Here is an 11,813-nt window from a genome sequence, read left to right on the forward strand (position 1 = left end):
GTACTCATCTGTTGCGTCTATAGTGAAGAAAAGATAAAGAAATTAGTTATGGCATGTTAATAATGTCAATAATTAAAAGAATTAGAAACACTTAAAAGAGACGGTGTATTTACCTTCTCGTGGTGGTAAAAAAAAAATCATTGAATTACGTTATATTATTGAAGTGAATAATATATGTATGTATGTAATTGCCACTCTCCATAACCTAGTGTGCCTACCCCCTCCGAAAATGTTCTCACAGGTCTAGTTATCCTAATTGGATTGCTCAACGCAATTGAAAGAGAGAGTAAGTCTATTTTCCAACTTTGGAAGTGGGGAAATGGCAGAGAGCAGCAGAAGTTTATAAAACAGGGGAGACAAAGAAAAAGTGCGCCCATTTGTGAATGTTGCCCCTCAGCGAAAATTCAAGGACCACCACATCAGTAAAACTGATCCAGAAGAGTTTGTGTTAATTGGATTTACACACATCCTTCTGTCAGTGCACCAACACTTGAAGATTTTGGGAAGCTGTTGCGTCACTATTGGTCAGAGTGTTTAAGGAGGCAGCCTTCTCAGACTGATGATTAGCTTTATAAGGGTCTTCATATTCTTCTCTTGTTTACATAAATGCATGCCACTTGGATCTGTGGAACATACCAGTACTAAATCTGTTTAAACACATTTGAATCATATTGCTTCAGATAGGAATGTATAATTTTTACTATATTATAACCAAGAACCCGTTGATTAGAGGATAAACTCCAACCACCGCTGGCACCATTGCCCTCATGGATGGATAGACCTGATGGTTTGATGATGCCCATCGACAACTTCATAAAAACATCAACAACAAAGTCAAACATACCTGTAAAAATAGACTTGTGTAACACAATATATGGACTACTGTAGTAGAAGCTTGTCCTGTAACCAGTGAGGTGCTAGTTTGAACCCTTCCTCTGTATGCCTCGGCTGTTGTATCTGTGGGGAAATCATAATTGTTAGGCACTTTGAGTTCCTCTGGACTAGATAAAGTACAGGTCAATTACATGGTTGCATGAACATGATTTATATTTCTATGTTTATATGGATCAGTAAGAAATAATATCTCAGTTTGTGTAAACTTGCTACATACACCATTAGTAAGCAGACCTGTTGGATCCTTCTCTTGTGATAAGATTGTGACTCATTCCAAGGGCTTTTTGAGAGGAACTGGTATACAGCTTTACATTTTCCACGGTAAAATAACTCTTGCAGCGTGCCAGCATGCCTTGACTGATTGTGCTCATCAGAAAATCTGCTCATCAGCCCCTCTTAAGTTTAATCAGCACTCATTATCATTGATTTAATCTATACAACACAGTGGAAATGACACACTGCGGTTTCAGTGGGGGCAGGGGGTTTTGCAATGAACGAGTCTATTTAATCAAGAATCACTAAATTGTGCCTGCAGCTTTACAGTATGCCATTTTTAGTAGTTAAAAAACAATGTTCTGCAAGCTACTGTATGCTTCTCTTAGAGTTTAGGTAATTAAACAAATAAACACCAATATTCAGTTTGCAGAAAATTTCAACTGAACAGTTTCTGAAGAAGGCATGCAGGTAGAAGTGACCACATATTGTTTCCTTGAGCCCCAACAAAGTATTTGATTGAACTGAATAAAAAATAACAGGTTTCCCGTACTATATTGCCAATTTTTGTATAGAAAAAAAGGAATAATAATTCTGAAATCAATTGAATTTTTATTTGTGTTTTTAGCTTTGAATTGCCATAATTTATTTATTTTTTTTATACAATTGATGTACGTCTGTTTTGGAGCTGTAGCCCTCCCTGGAGAAAACCTCAGTTGCCACTGCCTAAAATATATATCCCATTAAAATGACAAACTTTGTCGTTATGGCGAAACAGGAAAAAACAAATTATTATAATGTGATAGTTTCTTATAATAATGAGAGGCTGCTAAATTTATTTCCTAGCTCTGCCAGGTAAATGTTATTGTAGTTTTAGATTACAATAACAAAATATGCTAACTGAAAACTTAGCCAGAAAAAAAACCCTCAAAGCTGATTTTATGGATTGAATATGGGTTCTAATTTTTGAGATAGTGTACAGAGGAACTCACACATAACAAAAATCATTGAAACATTCCTCAAAAAAGATTAGCACAAGATCAAAGTTTTAGACTGGGTTTTTGAGTGGTCTGGTTCATATGTCAAAGTGCTAAAACTTAATTTTTACATTATTACTAATGAAAAAAAACAAAAAATCTCAATCTAAATACCGGTCCTAGAAATTTTACAGAAGAGCTGATTCAACTTTCTGTGTAAAAGCCAACCTCAGCATCATGTTGTTTCTTGGTTTGTAGAGCATACAGATAATAAAACCCAACTGTGTTTGTGTGTGTATTCAAGTATCCAGAATTTTCTTTAGAACAGATTAATTAATTTTTAACTGGAAAAAAATGGGTTGGAATAATATAATGGAAAGCAGGTAAAAGTCAAATTTCTAACTTCTGTGTAATTTTTCTATGTAGAGCAGTGAACAAAATGGTTTCCCTTTGTAGAAAGAGTTAACTTTTAGAGCCTAATGTCTCTGCACCTCTAATTTATATCAATACCTCAGATGCCAGATGGTACAAAGTCGTAGAGGGACAATTATAATTGACAGGCAGAATAGCTTTTAAAACACAGAAAGAGGGAGAACAGAGACAACAAAACACAATGAACTTTTCTTGCATCACCTATTAAGGACAACCAGAGCTTCAGAAAAAAAGACATGAAGATTAACGAAGCTATTAGTTGTGAACGATAAGCACACACTGCCACCCACTCAACTGATGCGAGAGTGGCATTTTTTTTAATTTTTTTTTTATGTGAAACATTATTTTATGCAGTGCATGCAATAATGCAGATACAGGTCAGGAGCTTCAATTAAAGCTGACTTTAAACACTGAGCCTTTGTTAGTTAGACTGCAATATCTTTGCTGGCTCTTGCCCAGCCGATTAGGGTAGAAGCTATTAAAAGAAAAAAAATAAATCAAGACAAGCCTGATCTAAGTTACTTTTGGAAATGTACAAGTAAAACAATTTCTACATTGTAAATTTTTCTTTTCAGTGCTCACTGAAATGTGTCGGGTATATGTATTTTTTGCTTGCTCACAGTGTACATTACTGTCACCTTGCTATAGTAAGGTGACGGTAAAAAAAAGGGTTAGGGTTAGTGTATTAAACAATGACACCTTCCTCATAACAATAAGCACCACCTTCTGGCAAATCTAAATTTTATGGCCATCCTCCCTTTGCTTTCAGGTTTATGGTCACCAGACTTTATCTTGGGGTAACAACAATTACTAATTGTTAGCCCTTTTTTGGTTGAAATAACCAAAAAAAGATGCTTCCTGTCTGATCTGCCTGTCTGACATCAGTGTTAGAAAAGTTTTGCCCCATTTCACTTTCAGGATTTAGGTTTTTGAGTGGGTTCTTCAAAATGTATCTTAAAAGGAAGTGGTAACCCCACATTATGTGGTCACTGACATGCTGCATATCATATAATTTTTTTGTTACGTGTGATCCATTTTTCTTGAACACCCACTGATCTCTGGTAGAATTCACGGTGAATCAGTGATGATGGGCTGGCTGCTGCACTAAAGCATCCCTCCAGCTCTATGCTTCAGTTTGTGTGAGGTTATTCACACCAACCAAATACAGGAATCAATCCTGTGTTTGGTTCATGCCAAATATGTCCTCTGCTCTGGTGTTCAAATAGTTCAATTTTAGAATCATCTTTAAAAAAAAAATCATTATTAGAGAAGCCCTAGACTTTCTTTCCATTCTCCCTGTCAAGCATTAGTTTGGTTCTTTCGTTGTTCATTAACAGCAGGTCAAGGTTTCACTTGTGGCAAAATCCAATAAAAGCTAAAAGTTGTGTAGTATCACGCTGACTGTACTGGAATCCACTCTCATCTTTACTGTACCAGATTTGCCTGAAGGTCCTGCGAACATATTTTGGGGGTTTTGGAGACGAGCATCTCCTTTCAGATTAACTTTCTTACTCAGACAGACCTCTTTTGAATGTCTTATTTCTGTACAGTGGAGGGTCTTTCAGTCTGCTGGTCCTTGCCTAACAGCTCCTCTTTCTCCTCCCAGAGGGCAGAAGGTCACAAACTTGACAAAGAAGTTGCTTTTGTGTATTAGTGTGCAACCATGGGTCTGATGGGTGGAACGTAAGGGGCTGAGAATGCATCCCAGAGGTGACCTTGTGTTGCCCATGATGGTGGTGGATGTGGTTGCTACCAATCCTGACTGCCTGTGGTCTCTGCTGCTGCTGCTGCTAGTCTGGCTAAGCTAATCCAGAATTTACTCACACCACCACAACAATATGAATATTAAAAGAACTTAAAAAATCTTGCCTCTGGCTTATGTGTCATACTTCTAATGTTTTGTTGGATTGTAAATTATTATCAATTTGGTGTGATATCGTTGGACTGAGATACAATGTTTGTGACCCAAGAAAAGAAATCATTTGAGAATCTACTGTTCATTGTATAATCCCAAAAGTGTGCAATATTGTGAGGCTTATTGATAGTTCACGAACTATCAACTTCTCACAAAAAGAATACAAGCTATGCGCAGCTTACCAATTTAGCATTTTCTTACTGAAAATATTTGATAATTTTTGAGCGACTAAAAAGGACAGCTGAAGACTAACAGAACCTGTCTCTTTCCAATGGGATGGGGTAATCCCTGGACATCTGTTAGTGAAGCAGCCTGAGAGATGGGCCTGTGGAGAACAAAATATGGTTGTTTATTTTAGCCATTCCCTTGCTAGTGATGATGATGGGTATTGTACTGTACAAAACAAGATGAGCTCAGTTGCCTGATGGTAGCAAAGCAGTTTCAAAGACCTAGTGGCTATGGATACTATCACAATATTTGTCTGAAAGATTTTTGAAAAAGAAAAGCGTTTGCCTAGCTGACTCTTTTGCTCCTTCACATTCATTTAATAAATTGTGAAATGGACATCAAATTTCTTTACAAACTTGTTAAAATGCTGTGACGCAACAAAGAAAACAAAGCTTGATAAATCATTTTCAACTTTTTCCACTTCTATCACACTTCTATATTTTGATCCTGTTTTGAATGACCTTTGAATGAATAAAACATTGCTGAAGTTTTATCCAAGTTTATTTCTTATATCTCTCCAGCTAACATATTTTTCACTTAAATTGATCAAGATAATAATATTGGAAGCTCTTTTGAAAATATTTACAATGCTTTCATTTTTACATACCGAAAATGTGACTTTGTAACAGGAACGTGTAGACTCGTTATATCCACTGTAAGATAAACATGGTCATATTGGAGTTAAATGAAAAAAGGCAGAGTTGGAGAGCCACACTTTTTGGGAAAGTCAGTGTTCTGTAATACGTTGTTACAATCCACTCAGTTCACATGACAGGTATTGTGACATAAAGCAAAGCTTAAATTCTGGTGCAGAAAGAAGGATTTATTTTTATTTTTTTGGCTTTCACTTCATTGTACTGGATATTGCAAACATTCAGCCCTGATTAATGAGCAAATTCTAAAGTGCGAAGGATATTTTAGTTCAGTGATCATATTCAGACTTCCCTTCCTTATAGGAAAGGATAATCAAGAAACCAGGAAGAACAGTAGGTGAGAACATTGTTGAGAGAATGCAGCTGAATAGTGATCAAGATCTTTGTAGTTTCATTAGTGACTTTATTTCAGTGTTGCATGTCTCAGTGTGGACCCACAAGGCAATGAAAAGTCCCTTCTGCTAGCAAGCTATTCTTTATTAGTATACCCACCTCTCCTCAGCTATCCCACAACCTTTCTCTGAGGGATTATTTAAGACACAGTATCTTCAGGATCTTGTCAGAGCCTGGGCTTAGGAGACATTGAATCTACGCTTGTCAACAGAAGTGCCAGCCATCATCGGCTTGCAGGAAATACAATATGATAGGTGCATGTCCGCATATGGGGTGCATTTCCCAAAGTAGCTGTCGTTCGGGAAGACACTGAAGACCCTGATCTTTAGTGGGACTGAAACAGTGCTATAAGAAAGATGTTTAATCGAGATGAGTGGGGAAGATTGCTAAACAAATACAAATGGAAAAAGAAACTTGTTCCATCATCTGCAGAAATTATCTGTGTTTTACTAAGTGAAAAAGAAAATCTAGTAGCTGACAATCCCCCTTTCTTTCAGTGTGTGCCCATTAATTATTGATAGACACATTGGATTTCTCTGCACAAGCTTATTCTAATATGTTCAAGGTCCAACTTTTACACAGCAGTGCATTGAACAGTCAAACTTATCTTGGTTTTAAAAGTTTGCATCCTATAAATGCTACAATCTTTCCACCAAGAAAATGCAGAACCAGTGACCATATTGATGATAACTTTGATGTTTGCCGTCTTGCTCAAGAACAATTGAATACAGAGTTAGGGATCGAACCACCTGGCCTCTGACTGGCAGATGACCATGGAGAAGCAACTGCCACTCCCAGATTTCACTGCACTTTCAGAAATCTTAGCTGTAGAGATTTGAGAGCTATTGTTTCGGTTTGGCCTGCAGAGAACCTATGTTTTCACTGTATCCCTGCAAGCAAAGAAAACGTTCAGTTGTCACTCATTTTTTAAAGGTTGTGCACTAGAGAGTACTCATCATTTCTTACCTACTAGAGAATGCCAGGATACAAAAAGTAGTGGAGTAGTAAAATAAGGCAGTGACAAGAAGGGAAATAAAGCATGATATTGTGGACATCTACTGAACAATTTGTCTAATTTTTGGCAGTAGATGTAAGAGCAGCAGAGGTCTCCTGAGAGTTAAATGTCAATGATGAGTGGATGTGACAGAGCTATGATAAAAAAGAACGACACATAGCATCAGGCAGACATCTGATTTAATCAGTCCCGATATGGAAGGAAATCGAGTCAAAGAAATGAAAATGCAGATGGCAAGAAGACCATAACCAAGTCATTTGTTATGGCCATAACTCATCAAACCCTGTCCTTAGGTGTGAACTTGGGCCATAACAATGTGTAATGCTGCTGTGACTCAGCATCTATGGCTAATGTAAAGGGCAAATGCCATATTATGATGTTAAATTACTCCTCAGTCTGACGATAAGGCAATGAAATAATGATTTACAAAGGGGTTGTTGGGACAAAGAACATCCTAGTTTTTATAGTGCAGTGCCATCCGTAGGCGTCATTGCATCGCCTCAGGTAAAGCAGCCATCTTTGGGAGCCTCTTTTGCTGTCTCATAAAACATGTTTTTATCTTTCCCCAGAAGTCCTCAGAATAAGCCAATGAAATAATTTTCATGACCAAATGGAAAGCTATGATAGTGTTAAGTAAATGTGTACAAATCAATGACACTTAACATTTAACTGTTAATGTTTTTGTTGTAATTTTGTGAATACATTTGAGAGGAAAGAAGCGGGATCATAGATAACAAAGACTGAAATATTTAAAGCATTTGTACAGTGCCTTGCAAAAGTATTTATACTTCTTGATTTATTTTTTTTTCATGTTTTGTCACATTATAAATAAAAGTAACGTGAAACCCATAAATAAAATCCAGGACAACCAACTGCCTCCAGCAGTAATCTGACTGACAAATGGAGTTCACCTGTGCTTACATGTGATCTCAGTATAAATCCAGCTGTTCAGCAAAAGCCTCAGAGGTTTCTCTCATGATGTGAACAAACAGCATCATGAGGACCAAGATACCCAGCAGAGAGGTAAACGAGGACAATGCTGTGGAGACGTTTAAAGCAATTGATTAAGAAAAAATATTGACTTTCAAATTACTTTGGCAGGCAATCATCCAAAAGTGGAATACTACTGCAAAATTAACAGGATATTTTCTTTTTCCTAAAATGAACTCTCTGGTAACAACACTTAATAAAAAGAAAAAAGCAGCCAGGAGGCTCATGTTAACTCTGGATGGGTAAGATCTTGAAATTGATGTTAACTTGCTTTGCTCATCCAGTCTGACTGAGCTTCTGCAAATTTGCAAATAATGATGTAAGATTTAGTCTCTAGATGTGCAAAGCTGATAGACATGCCCCAAAAGGCTTACAGTTCTTACTGCAGTAAAAGTTCATGAAACATTACACAACCCTCACTGGTTTTTATTTTTAAAAATGAAAAGCCATGCAAAATTTTCCTTTCACTTCATAAATGTGCACTTCTTTGTGTTGACTGATAAAATCCTGCAAAAATACCTTAAAGTTTATTGGCTTTAAAATGAGGAAATCTCAAAAAAGTTTGAAAGGTGTGACTACTTTTGCATAGGTCAACAAAATACTAAAATCAACAGTCCCTCCTTTAGCATTTAAGCAGTGATCAAACTTCATCATCCTGCAAATGAAGCGATGTATCTGTGGAGGTGCAGCATCCTCTCTCTGCAGCATCACCACTTTCTTCCATGTGCATCAATCATGCTTATGTCCCATAATGCAATCACAGACCTAATGGCAAACACAGCACAGCAGCCTAATGCTGATGCAGAGCATTTTTCTTGCTGGCATAAGTGAACACGTAAATAAGTGAGTTAGGGTAATCAGTTAGTAGAGATGCTGCTGGCATTGTGGAGGTGCGTGTGCTCTGTGTGTGTGCGTGTGTGTATCTGTCCACAATGTCAGCCTGATATTGATCATCTTCATAGATGCGCAGCCATGTTAGGCAACCTGCTTGGTGGTTTGACAGGTGTCCTTGAATTTGTAGCTTTACTTCCACTCCTTCAACAAGAACAGCGAGCCAAAATTCATATAGAAGGTAAATCCCTTGCCAGCTGTCGTTACCACTAAGGGTGCCCCAACCAGTTATTAGGGAGCACTTACTTTTTCACATGATCAGATGATGATTGGGATATGTTCTTTCCCCCTTTTAATAAATAAATAAAAGAAATCCTAAATTATTTTTCATATAGTCACTCAAGTTAATGTCTGATATTACAATATCAGACATTTTGTCACTATTTAAATAGTGACAAAATAGTTTTTTGTAAGTTTAACAAAAAAGCAAATCCAGAAGAAATCACTGCATTATGAACTATTACTGTGATATTTATCAAATAAACTTTAGATGCATAACTGAAGTACTTTAGCTCTTCAGTAATTAAATTGTGGGGTTAAGGTCAGGGGTCAAACGTGCGTGCACGTGTGTGTGTGTATAATCCTTGAAGTGGCCAAGTGACGCAAGCGAGGAAAGGTAATCACTATTCACAAAGCAAACACTCTTTATTATAGGGATATACTGCAATGATGCAAGCCAGTCTTGCGTGAAATTGAAGAAGTGACTACTGTGTTTCCATTTCTTTTTTCATTTGTCAGCTCTGCACACTTCAATAACAAGTTCAGTCCATCACTCACTAAACTTGACTGACAATGTGTTATTGTATTCTATTTTTGGTCAGCCCTAACTTTTTTATTATTTCATTTCTTTGGGGTATCCAATAAAAGCATACTTTGATGACACCTGAAAACCTGTGTCTGTATCTGGAGGGTTGAATCCTTGTGATTGAGCGAGAGAGACCTCGCTTTGACATGCGACAAAAATACATCCAGGAGAATGGGTGATAAAGGGGTTTTTTGGGAGAGAGGCTGTCAGCAAAAATGAATTTCAGCACGAGAGGAGACGACATTGGCGACGGTCCACTGGTTCGGTGCATCCTTGTGGTTATTCACAGTGACAACTTTTCAAACATTGCTTTGCGTGACTTTATCTCCAAAATACTGTATTAATCTGAACCAATACAGTCTACCTGTGCTGGAGTAAGTGTAAATCTGACTTGCATTAGGTACAAAAAATATATATTATAGGTCTGGCATATAAATTATTGCAATGCACTTCACATTCTTCTGTTTCGTCTCTGCTTATTATAAAAACACTACCCGTACTTCTCTACAGACTCAGTCTTAACCTCTCATGTACAAAAGAAAAAAATACTGTCTTGGTTTTTAAATATTTTAATTGACACTCACTTTCAGCACTAGAGTGAGAAATTTGAAGAGTTTATATTTGGTTATATAAAAATGTTCTTTAGTCATGAATTTGACTTTTGTTCAGTGCTGCCAAAAGTTCTGACCAAGTTTATTGACAGGGCTCTTAAGGGTCAACTACTTTGTTCCTTAAAACTTAAAGAAAAGTTTCTGGGGGGAAAAAAAAAAACAAAAAAAAAAACGCTCTTTCATGCTGTCACTAGCTGGTTTGGAAGAGATGCACAAGGAGGTGTTATTGATTTGACAGACTCCATCCTGAAGTGTGTGCTTGAAGTCTCTGTATCCTTACTGACCTGTAGTGTTGACTTCCCAGTACTGTTGCTGTTAAAAGAAAAATATTTTTATGGTGTAAAGGAAGAACTCCCCTTTGACGATTTTTGCTGAAACAATTAATCAGATTAATCGTAATGAATCAATTGTTGAAATAATCGTCAACTAATTTAATAATTGATTAACAGTTAAGTGGAGCATACGGACTCAATAAAAAAGCCATTTGCTGAAATAACTAAATACTCTAAGCAATAGAGATGTTGATGTTGGTCTTCATTTCTGACCATTTAATAATTAATGCACAGAGTATAGCAGGTGAACAGCATAGAACCGAACAGAGGAATGACAGAATACAGAAATAAACTGGACAAATAAAAGCCCCAAGCAACACGTTTCACAATTCCTTTCCCGTTTCAAAATAAGTTATTTCTGCTAGTTTAAATTACATATTTCAGTAAGTTCTAAATAAGTCAGTCTTGTAATTTGCATGAACTAATAAATCAATTATTTCCTATGAAATATGCTGTTCTTAGCCTAAACATTATATTTAAAAAAAGAGTCCTACAATAGAAATTATCAAGAATGCTCTACAGGAATTCTGTTATTTCAATTAAGGCAATTAAATGTTTTTCTTTTTGACTTACTTTAAATGATTTAATTTTTTTTTTTGCTTACTTGTTTTTTTAATGAATTTCTGATATACTGTGAAATAGGTTTAAGTGACTTAATGAAAAATCTGCAGAATGCTTAAGATGTGAAAACACTTATGGCAGTAACATAATTAGAAAATTTGGAAAAAAAAAACTCAAACTTTATAATGTGTGGGACATAAAGTAGCGAAACATAAAAGATTTTTTTTTTTTTTGTAAAATCACCAATGCAACAGTTACTGGCACCCATAATAATTCAAAAATAAATAAATTAATCAATAAAAGAAATAACTGAATTTTCTTTTATTTATCTTCCACTTTTCCTTATTGAGTGTAATTACAAGATTGTGCCACAGAGGCAAATTAATTTCAAACAACCTTGAAAATGGAAAGGACAACCAAACATATTATTCAAGTTGGGCTTGCTAATTTTCATAACTTGGGAAAAGAAAAAAGATACTTGCTTTATTTTTTTTCATACCTGCAGCAAGTGCAATAAAAATTTTTTAAACCAACTGGAAAGGGTAAGAGAGCTAGGCATCTATATTTCAGATCAACATAAATGTTCTTGGAGGAATAGTCAAAGATCCTTTCTCTGAACTTTCCAACTTTGTAAAATGCCATACAGAACGTAATGTCTTCCAGCTTTTTCTGTGTAACTGAGAGCTTGACACCAACAGCGGGACAGCGTCGGTAGTCCACATTGCTGATAGCCAGGAAGGAGATAAATGAGTCCATTTCTATGCTTTTCTGTAAACAGGTTATGAGTCTGTTGGTTTTTCACTTTTCTTGTATTTTAACTATTAAACCAACTGGTAAACAAATGTTTATATCTGTTTTTAAAAGAATAGTAGCTTCTGTCTGTCATAATGTGGGGTTGTAGGC

The 11,813-nt window shown here is 36.2% G+C and overlaps 1 long non-coding RNA gene across 1 annotated transcript; it reads right to left on the minus strand.

The window, feature by feature from the left end:
- Positions 1-807: 807 nt before the first annotated feature.
- On the minus strand, positions 808-5,314 carry LOC103154605 (uncharacterized). The gene is made up of 3 exons (XR_477942.2): positions 5,267-5,314; positions 4,690-4,756; positions 808-957 (listed from the first exon to the last, which is right to left on the minus strand). It is a non-coding gene; the product is annotated as an uncharacterized LOC103154605 (long non-coding RNA).
- Between the last annotated feature and the right edge of the window lie 6,499 nt (positions 5,315-11,813).

Source organism: Poecilia formosa, unplaced genomic scaffold (assembly GCF_000485575.1).
Source record: "Poecilia formosa unplaced genomic scaffold, Poecilia_formosa-5.1.2 Scaffold392, whole genome shotgun sequence".
Lineage (NCBI taxonomy): Eukaryota > Metazoa > Chordata > Actinopteri > Cyprinodontiformes > Poeciliidae > Poecilia > Poecilia formosa.